Source organism: Peromyscus maniculatus, chromosome 15, assembly GCF_049852395.1.
Source record: "Peromyscus maniculatus bairdii isolate BWxNUB_F1_BW_parent chromosome 15, HU_Pman_BW_mat_3.1, whole genome shotgun sequence".
Classification (NCBI taxonomy): domain Eukaryota; kingdom Metazoa; phylum Chordata; class Mammalia; order Rodentia; family Cricetidae; genus Peromyscus; species Peromyscus maniculatus.
Genome location: NC_134866.1, coordinates 56,435,769 through 56,449,354, shown reverse-complemented (window position 1 = coordinate 56,449,354; position 13,586 = coordinate 56,435,769).

Genomic DNA, 13,586 nt, shown 5'->3' with positions numbered 1-13,586 from the left:
GGAGTCCTGTGGAGCTGTGTAGGGCCTGGAGCGGGCTTGACCTAAGTATGGATCTACAGTCCCACACACAGCTTGCTTTAGGACGAATCCCGCTGAAGTCGATCAGACGAAGTGCACCAGAGTGGAGTCTATGTGCCCCTGGTGGGTCCCCCAGGGAGCTGCGGGAGCAATAAACCTCTCCAAAGGCTGCCTCCACTGGGTTGGGCATCCCGGGCTCAAGAGGAGAGTTTGATGTCTTCTGTCTTGACTTCGTTACCATCCACTCCTCCAAGCTCTTTGTTCGCGTGTGCGGTGACTTTACTTATAATTAAGATTTGACAGTTCCCAAAACCTGACAATAAAGCTAACCCTTAGAGTAAGTTTCAGGGCGTTCGTTCACCTTGGACAGAGATGGGCAGGTGCCCACTGCCTGTGACCCTATTCAGAGTTCAGACTTGTTCTTTTCACTCAAACAGATTTTTTTCTTTAGTTACTTCTTGCAGTTTGTTGGAAGACTGATCAAAAGGGGCTTTTTCTGTCGTCTCGATTTTGCGTCTTCCCAAATCTATGCCTCCAGGGTTTTCTGACTCCACAGGAACGCTTCTGCAAGGCTGGTAACAGCGTGCCCTTCCCTCCTCCACAGTACCTGGGCACAGTGCTGTTTGATTACTTAAAGTGGGCATTCTCTCCTTTCTGCCCAGCAATTTGCCCTGGAGGTGTGGCCAGTCTCAGATTGTCTTTTTCTTATCCTTCTAACAAACAGTTATTGACTCTCTGTGTGTGCCAGGCAGTGATCAGCATTGAAGAAACAGTTGTGAACACGTAGGGAGCACTTGAGTGGGGTTCAGGGAGTAAGAAAATAAATAGAATTTTTAAGAGTGAATAACTCTAGAGAGATAATAAGAGTACTATAACTGATTGCTGTAATAGACAAATCACAACAGTTTTTAGTACATATGCATTCCAAATATTATAGGGAACGAAGACCAAAAGATTGTAGTTGTTCTTTAGCCAAGTCTTATTTTACTGGATGTCTTGTATTTTTACTGAATCTAAAAAGCCCATATTTAGGAGTTGTGTGTTATAATTGTGTATGTTAAAAAAAAAAGTCTCTCTTAATCTTGAGAAGACTAAGTTTGAGATGATAAGAAAAAGGGACAAAGAGCCAGCCATTGAAAATCCAAATGCAGTGTTCCAGGCACAAAAACAATGAGGCAGGAAGGAGCTCAACATGACTTATTCACACAGAGATGGAGACCATTCCAAAGTGGGTGAAGAAAAGTGGCCAGGGCTGGCCAATTGGGAATGCAGGGTCTTCACAGTGAACATCCCATAGAGGAGCTTCAAACTGCTGTAAATTAATCAGGAGCCCTTTGGGTGTATTCAACTCATGGTCTACAGGCTACATGCAGTCCAGGATATCCATAGGTATGGCCCAAGTTTGAATTTTCAAACTTGATTGCATGGTTCTTTAGTATGAACTTTGTGGATGACAATGCCATGTCTCAGTGTTAAAAGGTTGGGTGTGTCTGCTAGATTATTTTCAAACATGGGAATAATGTGAATTACTAATACATCCTAGAACTGTTTTGAGAATATTGTGTCTTTATAAAGGACTTAGTCTAGTGCTTTGTATATAGTTCTAAGTTTATGAACCTTATGCTTGGGGAAAAGGCAAATCATCCATTAAAGATTGTAGGTGGCATTTACCTAACATTCTCCTGACGAACCCTGGAGCTATCAGTTGGGCTAATATAAAGGATGGTACAAAGAATTTCCCACTTAATACTGATTGGCCACATCTGTGTATTGACTGAGGCAATGACTACATGTGTTGCCATATGAGATAGAGATGAGTAGAACCACATTCACATACAAATATATGTGTGCACATAAAAATTGGTGAAATCTGAATGAGGTCAGCGAGTTTTAACAACTGCAGTTTCCTAGTTTTGGTATGTCCTATAGCAACATATGATAGCATCAGGTGAAACTGGGTGATGTTCACAAGGGAATTCTACACAGTACTTTTGCAACTTCCTCTGAGTCTTTATTTCAAAATATAAAGTATCTGTTAAAAGTAATAATTGGCAGCATGTTTTTTAAACACTTTGGAAGCTGTTAGGAGTTTTTAAACTTTGGTGGACTGTTGTTTGCACTGTAATTAAACCATCAAGGACCACTGCTTTCCTCCATCTCTGTTCTCACCAGCCTCAGCTCACCCCATCATCAGTCCAGAAGTCCGAGGAATAGATGAGGAGAGAGCCAGGATTGCTAAGGCCGAGTCCGCACTAGGGCAGGAGCCTGGCTTCTAGTGCTGTCAGGAAAGTGGTGAGGATTTCTCCACACAATGGCAACAGCCGGTCATATCAGCTGTTATCAAAGCATCCTGCCCTTGTGGAAGCAGAGGCTTGGCATTTTACACTAGCTCCTCCTTCCCATTAATCCCATTTTGTTTATTTTCATTTCATTGAGATGAAGATGAGGAGGGGTGGGAAGAGAGAAGGAGGAGGAGGAAGATAAATAAATAATAACAATAACTGCCTCTTACCAGAACTTCATACACATGTGAAAATTGTCATGTTGTAACATACAGACAACTCTACACAAGCCACTTTATATTGATGGCCTTTAAATAATACATGTAATTGAATTATATAGTTTAATTTGTCCACTTTTTCTTCTACACAATTTTAGTTTTGCCCCTAGTGGAGAAGATTTGGCAATTGGTGGCTCCTGAGGGACAAAGTCACTCTCCTTTAGGGACATGGCTACTAGTAGATGCCTGTTCTCTGGCGGGTAGCCCTACACCCATGTGCACATGGGCAGCACTAATTGGGTGTAGGGAGTTATTAATAATAGGGTTTTTTATTTTGTTTTGTTTTGTTTTTCAGAACATGCAAGTGGGAGAAAGACATGGTGTGAGGCACTAGGCAGAGCTGGAGGGAGGTGGTGGTGGATGAGTATGATTAAAATACATTGTATAAATGTATGGAATTTCAAAGGATACATTTGAAATATTATATTTAAAATATTCCATGATTAAATTCTGAAATACATGCTCCCAAATAACATTTATCTATCGATATAAATTCTGTCACACGGATTGAAAGAGCATGTACAACCCTCTGAAGTACCTGAAGAGGATTATAATGCAGCTGCCCTATGAACTGATCATCATATAAAGACAACCAGATGTGGTTTCTGCTGTCAAATATCTTACATTTAGGAGAAGGTACTAGCAAAAATTCTGTACCATCAGTAGAAAATGAGGGGTTCAGTGCAAGCATGCTTGTTGAACAGGCCTGTATACTTGTGTTCAGATCCCTAGCACACACACATGAAAAGCCTGAGGTGGAAATACGTACCTGTAATCCCAGAGATGGGAGTGTACAGACAGAACTGGGGAGCTCCCTGGCCAGCCAGTCTTGCCAACCAGGGAGCTTCTGGTTCAGTGAAAGACTCTGTCTCCAGAAGGTAGAGAGCAATAGAGAAGGACACCTAATGTCAATCTCTGGTTCCACATGGGCATGCTCAACTACACACACACTCACACACACACACACCCCACAGGTGTGCACATGCACGTGTATAAGTGTATATACCACAAATAGAAAATGAATGGTATAAAGTGGCCATGGTGGAATACAGGGGAGTGAGGAGTAGAGAATTACTCTTGAATACTCAGTGAAGATGTCTGATATCGTACTTGAGATACCATCTAAGCTAAGAACTATTGTAGGTCATGGGGTACATGGGCAACATAGAAAGTCTCCAATGACTATTTCCTATTGTGGTTATTATTACATTTTAAATGTTGGTATGAGTATTATTAAATGAGCATATTGTCAAATCTGGACACGTGGAAGACTTGGAAGGTAAGAGACAAGATTGCATGAGAAGAAAAGAGCCAATGGCTGACTCTGAAAGAATTTTTTCTTAGGAAGAGAGAATATTAATTGCAAAGAGGCTGAGGCAAAAACATATTCATCTCAAGGAAGAAGCTGTAGAAATAGAAGACATCACAATAATGGCTTAGGACTAAACTGCAAAGGACTCTAGGCAACAAGAAAGGCTTTAGATCAGGGTAAATTTGGAAGCTATACTAGAGTGTTGGGCAGAGTTTCTCTCTAAGCCAATTGCAATGAAAAGACCTATTGTGGCATTTGTACTGATGGTAAAGTCAAGGCTTAGGACAAGAGCAGAATTTAGAGAGGAGCCATCACTGAGAGTCAGTGGTGGCTCTGACTGACGTGAAAGGGCAGAAGTGGTGAACTCAGGTGTGGTCCAGATCAATGGTTCTCAATGGGGTCATGACCCCGTTGGGGTGGATCAAATGACCCTTTCACAGGTGTTACCCTAGACCCTTGGACCATTGGAAAACACAGATGCAAACATTCCAACTCATGCCAGTAGCAAAATTACAGTTATGAAGTAATGATGAAAATAATTTTATGGTTGGGGGTGTCTATATTAAAGGTTCAAAGCATTAGGAAAGTTGAGAACAACTGTTCTAGATGTATATTTAAAAGAAGCTGCTGGTGGGATTTTCCAGTTGATAGTGTATTCAAGGAGAATGCTGAACTGCTTGCAACACTTACCATCTGTAATTCTCAAAGCAACACCATTTTGTAGATGAAGAATCTAAGTCTAGAGTGTACTATAGGGCTTGTCAGATTACTCTAAGGAATTGCCAGATCCAACAGTAGAGACCCCGGAATCCTGGGAATCTGTAGCCACATGGCTTGGTGAACTTTAAAATGCATGCATATATGAAAAAGCAACAACAGCTGAGAAGAGCCCCCAACACTAAAGTTACTCATGCCCTTGTTCTGGGTGAGCAACAAGGACACCTCGGTTAGAATCACAGCTTCTACTCAGTAAGATCAAAGACATGAATCCACACGTAAAATCGGTGTTTCTGGGCCTAAGTGAGTTTAGGGCATTTTTAAAGGCACTTAAGGAACTGTCTTGTCAGAGGAGCCCTGGCTGTTGTCCCAACTTTCTTCACTGGGCATGATTCCTTTAGGCCTTGACTTCAGCTCTCAAGCTCTACTTCCCAACCTAGCACCTCCTGAGGCCCCAATTCACAGAAAAATGCAAGCATCATTGTTGATGATTTGGACATGAGCCTTTAGTGTCTGAGCTGTGTCACCAGCCCATAGGCAGCATTCTTGATGGGCAAAGCCTCTAACAGAGAGACTTTCTATGACGAGCAAGGAAAGTCGACAGGTTGATTAGTTCTGTTTGTCATGGGGAAAGCCTGTTTTATGGAAAGAAGCATTTTGAACCTTTCAAAACCAATAACTCGGACTTCACAATTAGGCACTTTAAGATGGCTGCTAACTATACAATAACTCAACAAAATGAACTCATGTCCCAATAAAAACTAGTTTCTGCTGTTTTCTTCCATTGAGGTTTTCTCAGCAGCATTCTCAAGTGTAGTTGAATGTTTAACTTCAAATGAGCTATTTGTATATACTCTATATAACTTAAGCCAATTCACATTTTCTTCTTGATCAACATGATTTTTAAAAACATTTCTAGAGTCCTACAACATGTTAAACCCTGAAGTTTACATAGGCGGTACATTGGAATGTCCATGTGGTTAGAATAAGGGGGGACTTGAAATTGTATTTGCATAATTTTGAAGAAAAAAATCACTTGTCTGCTTCCAAGAAGAAAGAAGGGATTAACTGAAAACTAGCCCTTTTCCACTTTGAACCTGACATCGAGGAATCTGCCTTGGCATTGCTACAGGTGCCCTATAATTACAAGCAGTTCTTGGGGGCCTCACAGTCATTAATTCATTAAAAGAGTTACTATCTATTTTTGTTGGGTGATTTTCCTGGAGAGATGTGACAAATATCTATCCACATGATAAGGCATGGATAAGAGGTCAACGAGATGATTCCTGCAAGTCTAGCTTAGTGAACCAATGAGTTAACTGAGGGTTCTGGTAGGAGCAGGTGACTCAAAGGCAGAGGTAGTGTTGAAAAGCCCACCCCACATGGGTGGCAACTCAAAGAAACCACCAATTTCCTCTCCAGCAATTGTTTGCTGCTTTTTCTAATTCTTGGAGGGGGGCCCTGTGAAGCTTGGAAACTTCTGAGTTTTCTTGAATCTTGTAATTTTCATGACTTCCTAAGTCTTAGGAGTTCTCCCAAAGGGGATTGCTTTGATTCTGAGGAAACAGAGGCATGGTACCTCTAAAGTCCCATTCAATTTGCCTAAATATATTGAAATGCTTGGAGTTGGATTCATTTGTAAAGAATTTTGGCTTGTCTCTGGAGATCCAAAATCCAGAAGCTTCATCTGATGGGTCTATGTTTTACTGGCCCAGCTCCGAGGTGGCATAGGACAGCACAACAAGACACAATGAGCATATGTGTGATGCCTCTCTTCTTATAAAGCCACCAGCACTCCACTTTAATGAACCCTCCTCATTTCTTAATCACATTCAAGAGCCTCCCTCTAAACATCAGAGCTGAAATAAGTTTTCTCCCTATAAATACCTCACAACGTACATTAAATTCCAGCACGAGTCCTAGTGTCGAGCTCAAACCTTATCGAAACCAACACTAAGATCAAAGCTGCTTTGCTAGGACATGGTTTACTTCCAGAGAGTGCAAACATAATATCATAGCAGATGGAATGAAACCCTGTAGACTCAGTTTTGACATATTGAAGGAAGAGATGATTTCATAAAATCTTAAAATAAATGACTTTACTAGGAAGACATCCCCCCCCCCCATGGAACCCTCTTTTGATTCCAATTTCTAAAAACCCCTTGGTCTTCCCTGACTCTCCGGTGTCTTCTATAACAATGCTCTTCACTAGCTCCTATCAACTGCAGACATGACAGATGGTATCCTAGTCAAGAAGGTAAGGAGAAAATCAAGTTATATATGTGAAACCACTGCCACAACCACTTGAGAACACACACTCCTCATAGTACATATTTACTGCACAACTAGTGTGGAATTTTCATGTGTATGTAATATTTTGACCACGCCTACTCTGTAACCTCTTCCCATCCCTTCTCCCTCTTTTCTCTTCCATGGATTTTACTCTTATGTCTTTATTTCTCCCTAGTCTCCACATGTGAGAGAAAACATGAGATGCTGTCTTTGTGAGACTGGCTCATTTCATTTAACATGATAATCTCTAGTTCCACACATTTTCGTGCAAGTGACATACCTTGATTTCTCTTTAAGACTAAAGGAAGTTTCACTGTGTATACCACATTGTGTTTACCCATTAATCTGCTGAGGGCCAGATGGGAATCTAGGCTGGTTCCAAAACTTGGTAATTGTGACTAGTGCAATAAAATGGCTATGTGAATGTCTCTCTGGTTAGCTGGCTTTGGTAGCTCTTGTTCACAACCTCCATATTGCCTTCCATAGTAGCTCAAGTAATTTGCATTCCAACCAGTAGTGTGGAAGGATCTTCCCTGTAGCATGAATCTTAGAAAGTCTTATTCATTAACACACAAACCCAGAGCCAAGTATTGGGGTTAACTCTGGAAGATCAGAGAGATAGAACAAACCACAGCTAACCTCACCTGGCCAACTTCTCAGCTGATCTTGTTTCCTCAGACTGGAAGCCTCTGTGTCCTCATATCTGAATGGCTCTCAGCTGAACTGTGCTGCTCAAAACCTAAAAGCTTAACCAGCCAAATGCTTACCCAGCCAAATGTTTCTAGTTTCTGGTCCTCATGCCTTATATATCTTTTTTTTCTACCATCACTCCCTGGGATTAAAGGCTGGCTTTCTGGGATTAAAGGCGTGAGTCACCATGCTTGGCTGTATCCTTGAACAGATGGATTTCTGCCTCTGGAATGCTAGAATTAAAGGTGTGTGCTACCACTGCCTATCCTCTATGTTTAATATTGTGGTTGTTTTTCCCCTTTTTTGTCTAAAATTAAAAAAAGCGCCGGGTGGTGGTGGCGCACGCCTTTAATCCCAGCACTCGGGAGGCAGAGCCAGGCGGATCTCTGTGAGTTCGAGGCCAGCCTGGGCTACCAAGTGAGCTCCAGGAAAGGCGCAAAGCTACACAGAGAAACCCTGTCTCGAAAAACCAAAAAAAAAAAAACAAAACTTATAACTAATACAAGAAAAATTATATCTAATAAGTATATACAATATACACAGTCAAGATTACATTAACGATGTCTAGTCCATTAACATTTGACAGATTCAGACAAAAAACTCCATTATATATAACAATGTCCAGTCCAATAACACTTCCCTCCAGCATCTTGCCAACATTTGCATTTGATGTTATGATGATATCCATTCTGATTGGGGTGGTATATAATCTCATTGTAGCTTTTGGTTTGTGTTGCCTTGATGGCTTAAGACAGTCAACCATTTTTATGTATTTATTGGCCATTTGTACTTCTTCATTAGAAAAATGCTAATAATTTGTCCACTTTTTGGTTGAACTATTTGCTCTTTCGCACTTTTTAAAATTCTTTATATATTCCAGAGATGAATCCCATCTCAGCTAATGAAGTGGAAAATTTTCCACTATTCTGGATTGTGTATACTCTCTGCTATTTGTATCATTTGCTGTATAGAAGGTTTTTTAAATTTAATTTAATTTAATTTAATTTCTCAATTCTTGCTATTATTAGCCTGATCTACTAGACATAACACATATCCAACTCTTGAAGTATTTCTCCCATAATTTTTCTCTAGTGATCTCAAAGGTCAGGTCTTACGTCAAAGACTTCAGCCTAATTTGAGTTGATTTAATCTTAGATTTTTCACATAAAACTATGGTTTTTCATTTAATTTAACTTTGAAATTTTTAGATAATTTAAACTCTTTACCAGAGCTTGGTTTCTAAAGCTGGAAGACCCAGTTTGGATCTTACATTGCCCCCAATTTCCCCTAAGCCTTAGGTGTGGGAGTGTTTGGCAGATGTATCCACTGGAACTAGGTTCCACAACTCTGTCTTTTGATTGGTTGTAGTTTCCTGTAGTAGTCGCCATCTGTTGCAAAGAGAAGTTTCTTTGTTGAGGGGTGAGGACTACACTTATTTGTGGGTGTAAGGACAAATGATTATAGATTGTTGTTAGGGATTATGCTGGTATAATAAATTAGTGGTTGTAGACTATTGTTCAGTAACAATAATCTCAGTAGCCCTGATTGGTTAGGTAGGTTTTCAGCATCAGGTATAGCATCTCTCCTGTTGAGCAAGTCTTCTCTGTGCCACTACTTTTGTGCCACACTGGTAGTTTCTGTGCTTCACGGGTGTCATAGCTCTGTGGAACAGTTGGTTGCTCCCCTCCTTTGGAAGTTTGTGTGGCGCCTTCCAGTACCATGAAAACTAGTGCTCAGGGAGTGGGCACTCAAGTCATTTCCAGTTCAGGAGCCTCTGGGCCCTGTTTCTAAAGTATGTGCTGTCTTCAGCAATTGGCATCTTCCACCTCTAGGGGGTAACCAAAGGCAACAGTAATAGGCTGTGTGTTTGGGGGGGTCTCCTAGTTGATCTTCTGCCCAATTCAAAAGATGGCTTCTCATGTCTGGTGGTGGAGTTTTTGTTAGGTGGTCTTTGGCTTTTGGAAAAAGCATTGTCAGCTCAGATGAGAAAAGTTCATTAAACTATATATGGATATTGTACACTGAATTGCATGTATGAGAGGTTTAGTTTTTTGTTGTTGTTTGGTTATTTTTTGTTTTTGTTTTGAAAATAGTTAATAGTATGATTCTTTGTGGCTTTTTCAGCCATCCACATTGTTATTTTACCTACCTTCCTTTTCCTGTGTTTCCCCCTTCCCAGAGGAGCCCCTTTCCTATCACATCACTTGTATCCTGACATTCCCCTTCTACCTTCCGAGTTTACTTCCCCTCCACCCTGCAGAGCCCCTCTCCCCATTTCTCTTATCGCATCACTGTGCCCTGCCATTCCCCTCTGTATTGCTTCCCAACCTCCCCGTCCTGGCAATGGTCCCATTTTGCTTTACTGATTTCTGTAGTTACCACAGGCTGTGTACTCACAGCCGAAGACTTGGAGCAAGGAGCCTCCAATAAGAGAGAATGTGTGATTTTTGTCTTTCTGGATTTGGGGGTATCTCACTCAATATCTATTCTAATTCCATCCACTTACCTACAAAGTTTATTATTTCACTTCTCTTTAGAGCTGAATAGTATTCCACCGTGTATATGTACCACAGCTTCATTATCCATTCGTTAGATGGCGGACGCATAGGCTGTTTCTGTTTCCTAGACATTGTGAGTACAGCAGCAGTGACATGGCGGAGCAAGTATTTGTCATTCTGCCTGGGTAGGATGAACTCTCAAAGTTGTTTTGATTTGTATCTCCCTAATTGCGAGGGAGGGTGGACATTTTTTATTTCTTGGCCACTCTTTTCTCTTCCTTTAAGAGTTTTCTATTTAGGTCCCACCACCCATTTTTTGAAAGTGTTGTGGTTTTTTGTTGTTTTGTTTTGTTTTGTTTTGTTTTACTTTTTTAAAGTTCTTTGTGTATTCTGGATATTAAACCTTTGACAAATGTCTTGCTAGCAAAGATTCTCTTCTATTCTATGGGCTTCTTCTTCACCAGGCTGATTGTTTCTTTAGCTGTGCAGAAGCTTTCTAGTTTTATGTGGTCTCACTTGTCAATTGTCAGCCTAATTCTTGGGCAAATAAAGTCCTATTCAAGAAGTCTTATTTGGAAGAAAGGGTCTTTTCAGGTATAATCTAGTTAAAGATTCTGAGATGAAACGGGCATCGTTTACCTGGTGTACCTTAAATCCAATAACAAATGTCTTCATGAGAAAGGGGCGTGGGGGGTTTGGCAAACAATTCAATCCTGGAGAAAGAGACTGAAATGTCACAGTCAAGAAATGCTAGCAAGCTCTCAACTGCTGGAAGATGTGACAAACAGATTGTCCCTTAGAGCCTCCAGAGGGAGTGTGGTTCTGCTGTCATCTCTCTTAGAAATCTGACCTCCAGAGCCATGAGACAACCCACTGCTGTTGTTCTGGGTGTTTGGTTTACGATCCTTTATTGCAACAGCCAAAGAAAGCTAATATAAGCAGTAGTAGATTCAACAGTTATAACCAGTTCCTGATCATTTTATATAAAACAATGGATCCAAATAAATTACAAGGAAAGAACATAAGCACAAGCTAGAGCATTTTTTTCATTCTTGTGATTTTTTTTAAAAAGGTTGAAAAAGGAAGAATAAAGTGATATGTTTTGCTAATAGATTGCCAAAGAATAAGATAAAAATAGCCAGTGTAATTAATAATAGAAGTAAAAAAATGTAACAATTATCAGTGAAGTGGGAGGCAAACTATCTTTCAAACATGCCCTGGCAAATTATTCTTCAAACATTATGTATTCATTCATGTACATATTACTTACCGTGTGCATACAATTCCAACTTTCTAAAAGCAAAAGGCTAGTGACAATATAAAAGTATATAAATAGTGATAAGAATAAACAAACTATGCTGCATCCATTGATGATCTATATGCAGCCCTTTTAAAAAATAAAACCAGTCAGGCATGGTGGTACATGACCTTAATTCCAGCACTGAGGAGGCAGAGGCAGGTGGATCTCTGTGAGTTTGAGACCAGCCTGGTCTCATACTCATAGCTAATTCCAGGACAGCTGGAGCTATATAATCCAGAGATCTTGTTAAAGAAATGATAGATAGATAGATAGATAGATAGATAGATAGATAGATAGATAGATAGATAGATAGATAGATAGATAGATGAAACTGTGTGGAGACACCATGACCATGGCAACTTTTACAAAGAAAGCATTAAATTGGGGCTTACTTACAGTCTCAGAGGTTTAGTCTATTACTGTCATGGTAGGAAACAGACAAGATGTCTCTGGAGCAGCAGCTGAGAACTCTACATCCCTATCCACAGGCACCAGTGAGGGAGAAGAGAGAAGAGAGGAGAGAGGGGGACTGGCATGGGCCTTTGAAACCTCAAAGCCCAACTCCAGTGACACATCTTCCCAAACAAGGCCACACCTACTCCAACAAGGACACACCTATTAAGTCCTTCCCAATTGTCCACCAATTGGGAACCAGGTATTCAAATATATGAGGCTATGGGGGTCATTTTCATTCAAATCACCATAATTATTAAACAACATATACATGATATGACACATTTTTACAAATAACAAAGGAACTGTCCATTCATTGAACCTAACAAGATGATTGTAAAATGATTTTATGAAGGATAAAAATGTGTATGGAAAAAATTGGAAAAAGAATATTTGAAAGAAAATCAAGCAAATAGAAGTTAAGTATTATAAAGCTAGAGTAATTAAAATATTGCTCTAAAAAAGCAGATTGGTAATTAGGTAATAATTAAAGACTAACTAATAAATGTAACATTATATAGACTAAGCAGTTTGCATTTATGTATTTATGTAATTACATAGGTAATTAACAACAATTTTCAAAAAATAGACCATATATTTGAAAGATAGTGGGGGTAGACACAACATGGGAGAGATTGTAGGGAGGAAAAGGAAGAGAGAAACTGTGTAATTATATTATATATATAAGAATAAACAAACTATGCTATATTATATATAATTATAGTTATATATAACTATAATTATATTATAATCTCAAAAATTAAGGAATATTTAAAATGCATTCCTATAAAAATTAAAATAAAGCAAACTACAGTGTGTTAGAGGGAAAGGTCATGAAGTGATTGAGTAGGGAGATGGGGGAATCTGGGAGGAGTTGGGGAGGGAAAGAATATTATCAAAATACATTGTTTGAAAAAATAATAAAAATAAATAAAATACATAATTAAGAAACAAAAACTTTATAGTGTGGCATGCAATAAGCTTTAAATAAATGGAAAATGCCTGGGTGGGAGACAACATTCAATCAATGTCATTCTACTTAAATGAATCCATTAAGTCACTGTGGTCCCAGTCAAAACACTAGGATTTAAAAACCTTGTTGCATTGTTGGTTCTGCTCTCTGAAGAACCATAACTAGTACACAAGGTGCATCTACACACCTTACACCTTCATTTAGGATCTGGAAGGAAACCCACCTGCCAGTGGCTGATTGTGGGAAGGGACACTGATGATTTCTTACATTAGATATTTGCAACTAACCGTTTGTCATTTATAACAAAAAAATGAAAAAAATGTTGTATTCTAGTTAAAACTGTAAGCATTTGTGAAAAGGCTTTAACATTTCAATCAATAAAGAAGGAATTTAGTGTAGGACATAATTGGGATAAATGCAAGAAAATGGGAAAAATATTCTTCCCCAGGGAACAACACACCATTTGGCAATCCAATACTGAATGGTCAGCCCTGTAAGCATTTATGAGTTGTTGAATAGGTATATACATACATGTATGTATATGTATGAATTTACCAGAAATTAATGAAAAAGAGGCCATGCATTTGAAAGAGAAAAAGAAGGGGTATATAGGAGTGTTTGGAGAGAGGAAGAGAAAGGGAGAAGTTATTAAATTATAGTATAATCTCAAAAAATAAGAGACATTTTAAAGAGCTTTTATCTATTCATCATACCCACACTGAGAACAGTGTAATGACACAGAACAGCCACCCCTTGCAGCCGACCACTGCATC